Below are 9,219 nucleotides of genomic sequence, written 5' to 3' on the forward strand. Positions count from 1 at the left end.
TGGAAAAAAGGATCCAGACAGCTCTAACAATTAAAAATGTTGTTAGCTGATTATAAGTATCCCACTGGACTGGGAATTCTAAGATTTTTTAATTGTAAACTGAGTTCTTAAAGTAAGAATACAGAAAGAATTCAAGTGATACATCTTCTCAGGCCCCTGAGGAGACATGAAATTGCAAAATGGGGAATGGAAAGTGCTAGGTGAAATTCAGAAAATGAAAATGCTTGTCTTCAGTATTTAAATGGCGCACATGGAAGAAGGTCCTCAGAGAACCTGGTTCGAAGCTCACGGTCCCCCATCTCAACCAGAAGAGGGTCTCCTTGGAACTCACCAATGGCTTTTTCAGTCCCTTCACTGGTGGTGTTGGTGATGATCTTCTCCAGCCCCATCAGCTCCTTCAGCTGTGACCTGCCTCAGAGCTGGACGTGGGAAAGCAGGAGACCCTCACAGTGTTGGGACAAATGGGGAAGGTCTCCCTTCTCTCCTGCCTGAAGGACAGGACTGACTTCAGATTCCCCCAGGAGATGGTGGAGGCCAGCCGGGTCCAGAAGGCCCAGGCCCTGTCTGTCGTCCACGAGATGCTCCAGCAGATCTTCAACCTCTTCCACACAGAGGCCTCCTCTGCTGTTTGGAACACGACCCTCCTGGAACAGCTCCTCTCAGGACTTCACCGCCAGCTGGAGGAACTTGAGACCTGTCTGCTGCAGGAGATGGGAGAAGAAGGATCTCTCCTGGGAATGAAGGACCCCACACTGGCACTGAGGAGATACTTCCAGAGAATCCATCTCTATCTGCAAGAGAAGAAAAACAGTCACTGTGCCTGGGAGGTTGTCAGAGTGGAAATCAGGAGATGGCTTCTCTTCATTCATGTGCTCACAAGGACACTCAGGATGTAGGAAGGAAACTGATTCCCAGAGATGATCATCCAAGCTCAAACATAATGTTCCTGTCATTTCAAAGTTGTTATTTTTTGTATCAGCCATAAAATAATTGGATTTGAAATTAGCATTTTTTATCAGTATTATTAGGAATATATAGGACCAAATATTTTCAGAATCTGGTGAACTGTAACAAGTGCCCTGTAACTGAATTTATTTAATAAAATGTGTATTTATTTATTTTAGGATTTCAAGTAACTTATACTTTTTATGGTATTTGTATTTATGTTCTATTTTACATATGTTCACATTTGCTTTGTAATAAATATATTATTTACTATTTTAGAAGTTTTAATAAATTGTTATTAAATTTGTTTTAAGACAGTTCTGTTCTTTAGAAAAAAAGAAAGTTCTCTGAGATGTTAACTCTGCAAACTAGGTAGGAAATTATGCAGTGCAGTGGATTCATCCATCAATTCATTCATTCATTCAGTCATCCAATGACTTTTGAGATAAAATCTTGAGAGATAGTTGACCACCCGCTGACCATACAGTTTTAATAAACAAAGGACATGGATGTAAAAAAGGTATTTATAAAGTTAGTTACATTTGGGATCTGGGCTACAAAGGACAATCAATACATGCCTTAGCAGTGAATCTCATGGGAAGAGCAAACCATTGGCTCCTGCAGGAATTCCAATGGGATCTAATAAAACAAACAAAATATCTGGAGATGTGCCTTTTCCCATTCCTTTAGATGACACCTTTGTACATTATTATCAAAATGGTCACAAAGAATCCAGATAACAGCTGTCTTAACGTTCTAGGTGGAGAGAGTTTTCTTTGATATTCAAGAAAAATTCCTGCTACAGACTCAGATTTCTTGACTTGCCCACCCTTGAAACTCAGGACTGTAGATGTAGACCACCCTTTCCCACATGGTTAATATTTCCTTCGCGGAGGAAAGATGTGTTACCAGAGTAATGCAGAAGTGAAAACGCAAAGAAAAACCAATTGATGGTGCATGTATTATAACTATCATTTGTCTATCATCTACAAAGATTCTTTTTCCCAAACACTTTTAACAATATAGTGCAATTATATCATAACCAACCAAAAGCACCCTGATCTTTTTACTGAGAGGGGGATAGTCTCATTGGGTTCCTAAATCCTGGGCCTAGCCCAGGATTTTGTCAGGATTCCAAACATTTCGTAAATTCTGAGAACATCAAGTAAACAAAACAATAACCACCTTCCACTTCCTAATATACCTAAGTGGATGGAAAACAGGATAACTGTAATGAAACTTCACATATAGAAAAAGAAACTCTGGTTACTGCCCCAAAAGGGATTTTGATACAGCAAATCTGTTAGCTTGCTGAACATCTATAGAAAAATTTATCTGCATTTTCTAATACTTGGGATTAATTGGATACAAGGCAGCAACACCATTAATAATTGGTCCCCTCTTATATATGAACTGTTCCTATCAGACTACATGTAAAACTTATCTTTCAAAAAAAAAGGTCAACTCATTTTATTATGTTGGACTTACACAGTTTGAACCCTTCTGATTGCTGTCAAGAGAAAGGTTCAAACATTGAAAGCATCACCCAGTACAAGGTAGAACTCACAGGGAGAGAGTCAGTAAGGCACATACTGTCTCCATTCTCCTCTTCCTGTGGGCAGCAAGGACAGGTAACAGTTCAAGCAAAGAGAATCATTTCCAGGGGAAGAAATCCACGCCATTCTACTGTTATCTTCTTTTGCGTGGCCTAACCAATCATATGAGAAAAGACTTTTGTGTAAATGAGATTAAACTGGTTACTGGCGAAAAATATCTTGCAGCTGCGTGTCAGCTTCATAGGGGAATTATATACAGTGGTTAGACATCTTGAGTCCCACTGGGCAGTGGAGACACAGCCTTTCCCACCAGGTCTTGTCCTGCTGGTCTGATCATCTATTGACTCAGGTCTCTTTTCAAATATGAGAAATGATCTTTCACTATATCATTGATTATTGATTCTTTTGCAACTATCCTTATTTATTCCTCAAGAGTACCTACATTTTTCTTAGGAACTCCATTCATTACTTTCCATAACACCTACCTTTCTATCATCCTTTCCATCTCTTTTTAATTGCTTTTCTTCATTTAGAGAATCTCTGTCAAGTTTGTCTTTCATATGAGGACATCATTTCTGATCTATTTCTATTCTTTCTCTGTTACTGTTGGGTTCTAATTCTGCTGTTATTTACATTCCTTACTCTCTTTGCTTCTTAGATCTCTATTGCTACTGCATTCTCTTTTCAACTTATGAAAATATTTCTGTATGAATAAATGTAAATGGAAGGCTTACCATGTGCTGACGTGCTTTGGATTGATTCTTTGAAGAATAAGTTAATCCTTATATTGTCTTCCTTCCATGAGCAAACACACCCTGATTCATAATGCAATTTTATCTAAGGGGCAAGAACATGATAATTTCAAATTTTCAGCTGTTAAAACAACTATACAGAGAATTGGTAAACAATCCCAGATTTGCAAAAGCAGAAGTCTCGCACATGCAGATTGTAATGTAATGCAGAATTGTAGGCAGCTTTAAGACAAATTCTATTGTTTCAAGGAAAAGCATATCACTGAGATTGTCATCTGGGACCTCTGTGTGTGTGTGTGCTTTTGAGTCAAAATTTACACTCTGCATGATCCAAAAGATCATATACTCAGCACCTCACACAGGAGTTGAGAGTCTAGAAGGAGACTTGAAATGCCAAAGCTCACCCTGGACTGTCGTAATGAAATTTTTCCTTTGCTCACATCTCTGCCTTCAGTCTTCATCTAGTCTTGTTAGTTTCTATATTCAATAATTCCAATTTGGGGGAAAATCTCCTGGTAATTGCTTTGTTGGATGGACTGTATGGGGGCAGAAGAGTCAAGAGTGAGGTTTAGAGCAGCCCCTGTGGCTAGGAAGCAAGATTCCAATTACATGTGGTGAAAGTGGGTCACATAGTAGAGATTTGAAGGAGACAATTTCCCAGAGGAAATTATTAAGTATATTTTCTGCTATCAAAGCATCACATATTTCTAAGATTAATCTTCTTAGTCATGATGAATTACTCTACTAATATAATTTTGAATTATGTCACATTGGAAAGCATATGGTCTTGGGGAATTATCATTTGGCTTTGAATAATAGTGTTCCAACTTATTAGCATCTGCAGTTTTTAAATCTTGCATATAGTAAATGCTAAATAAATAATAGTTATTATTTACAAGCAGGCAGTAAAGAATAAGTTGTTGTAATCTAAAATGTGATGATTTTTGTTCTAGTTTGCTAGCTGCCAGGATGTAACACACCAGAGACGGATTGGCTTTTAATAAAAGGGGATTTATTTCATTAGTTCTTCAGAGGAAAGGCAGCTAACTTCCATCTGAGGTTCTTTCTTATGTGGGAAGGCACAGGACGATCTCAACTGCCCTTCTCTCCAAACCTCTGGGTTCCAACAACTTTCCCCATGGTGATTTCTTTCTGTATCTCCAAAGTCCTGGGTGGAGCTGCAAGTGCTGTGATGAGGTATGCTGAGCTGCTTGGGCTGTGCTACATTGAGCTCTGTCATTTAAGCACCATCCAGTTAAGTCAAACATCGTCCATTGCAGCAGGCACACCTCCTAGCCGACTGCAAATGTAATCAACAACAGATGAAGTTCACATACGGTTGGTTCATGTCCACAGCAACAGAACTAGGTGCCTTCATCTGGCCAAGCTGACAACTGAATCTAACTACCACAATTTTTATTAATGATTTATAAATGTTTTAACAAGGTTCTATTTCCAGATTTAACTTACAATGCCCCAGAGTTAGGACACTACTTTATTCTATAAATAGGTTTTCCCAATTCTTTTATATATATCTTTTTTCTATATTATTTTAAGAAAATATAATATTGTGCTAAAATTTCAATAATGCATCATGTTTCTGTTCACATTTTTGTATATTTCTAGAAATCATTAATGAATATTTTATTTTATTTGCACTTGAGTTCATATGACTTTTGTAACTGAGTTACAAATTACATTTCTTTACTTTATGTATTGACACTGTTTTTAAAATTTAACACTTTTTTATTGAATCTTATAACTCATTATCAAGAACTCATTGATAGTGATATTGTGACCTCTATGTCTTTCCCTTGTATCGTCTTCCTCTATCTCTGCTCATCATTTGCTTTTATTTTTTTTTTTGTATTATTTGATTTTAGGCATTTGCCCCTACTGAGGATAATTATGGATTTTCTTAAAATGAATCAAGGATTTTCCCTTTAATAGGGATGTTGTATTAGCTAGGGTTCTCTAAAGAAACAGAATCACCAGGAGATATCTGTAGATATAAAATTTATAGAAGTGATTCTCATAACCATGAGAATGTAGAATCCAAGGTCTGTAGGGCAGACCACAAACTGGTAACTCCAATGAAGTTACACAACGAATTCTCAGGAGAGGCTGGCTGGACAACCACGCAAATTTAAGGTTCCAAGGTCCGTTGGGCAGGCTGTGAAGCTGGCAAATCCAATGAAAGATCTGGCCGAACTCCACAGGAGAGGCCTACCAGCTGAAGCTGAAAGAGTGACTTTCTCCTCTGAATCCTCCTTGAAACCCTTCTGGTGATTAGATTAAGCATCAATCACTGCAGAAGACACTCCCCTTAACTAATTACAAATGCAATCAGAAGTGAATACAGAGGATGTAATCATGATTTAACTTCATGAAATGTCCTCATAGCAACAGACAGGCCAGCACTTGCCTGACCAGATATCCCCAGGTGCCACCACCTGGCCAAGTTGACACATGAACCTGACCATGACAGATGTTTAAGCATTTTATATTTAATATCCTGATCTTTTGTTTTTGGGTCTCATTTTATTCATTTATGCTTTACTTTATTGTTACTTTTATATATGTTTGACACGTGTCATATACCCGTCAGTTCTCTAGTTGTCATGAAATTAAAGACAACATATTTTAAAAATCAACTTAAATCATCCCTTGATTTTTTAATTAAAAATTTCACCAATTTTAACTCATTCTATGGCTCACTACTAGTTCCTTCTAAGGCTGTTACTTTTAGTCAGCCTGGTAAGTGTGGGCAGCAGACATTACATGAACAGATGTACCTGGGAATTCATGTTCATATATAAACAGGTGAGATGATTGAAAAAGTTAGTGAATAGAAATCGATTCTGTCACATTATTTTGCTCACAAAATGATACTAATTTTGAATGCTTTAACAATGACAGTAATTTGATGCAATGTCCTATATTCGCACCATATTCTTAGAAATTATCAGAAATCTTGATAAGATTTCTTATCAAGGCAGTGATCTATTAGAATTAAATAATTTTCATATTAAAATGACGCATACAAATGTAACCCAGTGCAACTGATATGCTGGCCTAGTTTGTAAACTGGCTCTGAGTATAGTTCCACTGTGGATGCGAAACATTTCTGGTTCATGCTAAGACTGTTGCCATCATCACCACAGCTTCTGCGTGTTTTAGGACTTTATATTTACAACTGCAGTGAGGTATAGTTACACTTAAGGAAAGAGCTGAGAGGTCTTTTTTTGTTTTATTTTAGTATTTTTATTGTAAACAATGAACAAATAGGTAAATATTCTTGACATAAAAACATTTTTGACATGGTTACGATCAGTGCTTCACAGTATCATCCCATAGTTCCGTATTCATCATCATGATCAATTTTTAAACATCTACATCTCTCCAGGAAAAGAAAAAAGAAAAAACGCACACAAGCCATACTCCTTACCACTCCCTTTGACTGCCCACTAGTATTTCAATCTACTCAATTTATTTTAACCTTTGTTCCCCTTATTATTTGTTTATTTCTTAACCATATTTTTTTTAACTCATCTGTCCATACCATAGACAAAAGAAGCATCAGATACTAGGTTTTCACAATCACACAGTCACAGTGTGAAAGCTGTATCATTATACAATAATCTTCAAGAAATGTGGCTACTGGAACATGTCTGTACAGTTTCAGGTACTTCCCTCTAGCCACTCTAATACACCAGAATCTAAAAAGGGGATACCTATATAATGCGTAAGAATATCCTCCAGGATAACTTCTCAACTTTGTTTGAAGTTTCTCAATCACTGACACTTTTTTTGTTTCATTTCTCTCTTACCCCTTTGGTCAAAAAGGTTTTCTCAATCCCTTGATGCTGAGTCCCAGCTTATTCTAGGATTTCTGTCCCACATTGCCAGGGAGGTTTACACTCCTGGGGGTCATGTTCCATGTGGAGAGGGGGAGAGCACTGAGTTTCCTTACTGTGTTGGCTGAGAGAGAGAGAGAGGCCACAACTGAGCAACAAAAGCAGTTCTCTGGGAGGTGACTTTTAGAACTAATTTTAAGTGGGTTGGCCTATTGATTGTGGGGATAAGTTCCACAGGGACAAACCCAAGATTGAAGGCTTGGCCTATTGATTTGGTTTTTCCCATGAAGGTCTACTTGAGTGCCATGTGGACTATCCCTTTCTCTTGGCTCACCAGGACCTTTAACCAAAATGCACATGAATTGGTTGGGTCTGAGTGTAGAGTTTAGAGACAGAGCTCATTTCATGCATCTATTACTGTAAGCCTTTAATGGCATTTTCCTTTTGGCGACTTGTAAGTTGCAAGCTGCTAGAAAGTGATATACCAGAACTAGAATGGCTTTTAAAAAGGAGAATTAAATGTTAAAGTTTATAGTTCTGAGCAAGTGAAAGTGCCCAAAATCAGGCACCAACAAGAGGTCACTTTCACTCAAGAAAGGCCAAGGGGTCTGGCACACCCATGTCCACTAGGTAGTCGCATGGCTGGCATCTGTGGGTGCCTTGCTCCTGTGCTCCGTTGCTTTCATCGCTGTTTCTATGGGGGATCCTCACTTTGCTTCTCTGTGCTGGCTTTCATCTCTTGGCTTCCCTTGGCCCTCTCCACGTTCTGGCTTGCTTAACTTCTCATGGAGACTTCTGCTGGGCTCCAAGCATCTCCAAACATTCGTGTCTCTGTTCTTCAAGTGTTGGGATCTGTGTTGGCTCTGCTCTGAAGTTTCTATAGGCTCTGTGAATTCTGAGGAATCTACAAAATGTTTCTTCTTTTAATGACTCTAGTAAAGTAATCCAGTCCCTAATGGAATGGGTGGAGTCCATCTCCATTTAATCCGAGGTGACTTCCACAAATGGGTATGTCACATATTCCTGGACACAATCTTATCAAAGTTCCAAACTGTGGTGTTGAATCAGGATAAAAAAACAGCTGCTCTCACCAGACAGGATCAGGATTAAAACATGGCTTTTCAGGGCTGCATAACACTTTCAGACAGACACATCTCCAACCCCAAGCTGGATCAAGCTAAACAAGGAGAACACAGGATTTTAGGCAACATTCCTTGACTCTGTTCCATGTACCCTCAGATTTGGAGTCTTCCTTTACATGGTGAAACATCCCTTAGCTAAGGGAATTAACATATGAACCAGCAACTGCATTCCTGGGCAAAGATCACAAAGAATTGAAGCTAGGTATTCAAGAATAACTTGTACATGACTGTTCATAGCAGCACTACTCATAATAGCCAAACAGTAGAAACAACACAGATGTCCATCAACAGAAGAATAGACAAACACAATGTTAACTATTCATGCAATGGAATATTATTCAGCCATGAAAAAGGATGAAGTACTGATACAATGTGGATGAACATTGAATACATTATGCTAAGTGAGAGTAGTCAGTCACCAAAGTCACACACGGTGTGATTTCATTTATGTGAAATACCCAAAATAAGCAAATACAAGTAGACAGATATCAGATTAGTGGAGGTAGGATTGGGGAGTAACTGCTTATTGGAAATGGATTTCCTGTTCAGGTGATGAAAATATTCTGAAACTGGACAACGGTGATGGCCACACAATACTGGTATGCGCTGAATGTCACTAATGGCAAATTTTCTGTTTTGCATGTTTAAACACACATGTACAAGATCAATTAAAAATAAAACGTGGGTGGGCCACAGTGGCTCAGCAGGCAAGAATGCTTGCCTGCCATGCCAGAGGACCCGGGTTCGATTTCCGGTGCCTGCCCATGTAAAAAAAAAAAAAAATAAATAAATAAATAAAAATAATAAAACATAAAAAAATCAACAGTTGTCATATTCACCACTGTCTTCCTTTCCCTCTAATCATACTCTCATTCCCAGCCTCTTTATGCTGGGTGTGACCACATGAATGAATGTTGGTGAGTTAATTGTGACCCAGCCCCACAGTCACATTGGAGAGAATGTTGAG

At 38.3% G+C, this 9,219-nt stretch overlaps 1 pseudogene; it reads left to right on the forward strand.

The window, feature by feature from the left end:
* Positions 1–267: 267 nt before the first annotated feature.
* LOC143656461 (interferon omega-1-like) lies at positions 268–896 on the forward strand (annotated as a pseudogene).
* The last annotated feature ends 8,323 nt before the right edge of the window (positions 897–9,219 follow it).

This window comes from Tamandua tetradactyla, chromosome 2 (genome assembly GCF_023851605.1).
Source record: "Tamandua tetradactyla isolate mTamTet1 chromosome 2, mTamTet1.pri, whole genome shotgun sequence".
Taxonomy (NCBI): Eukaryota; Metazoa; Chordata; class Mammalia; order Pilosa; family Myrmecophagidae; genus Tamandua; species Tamandua tetradactyla.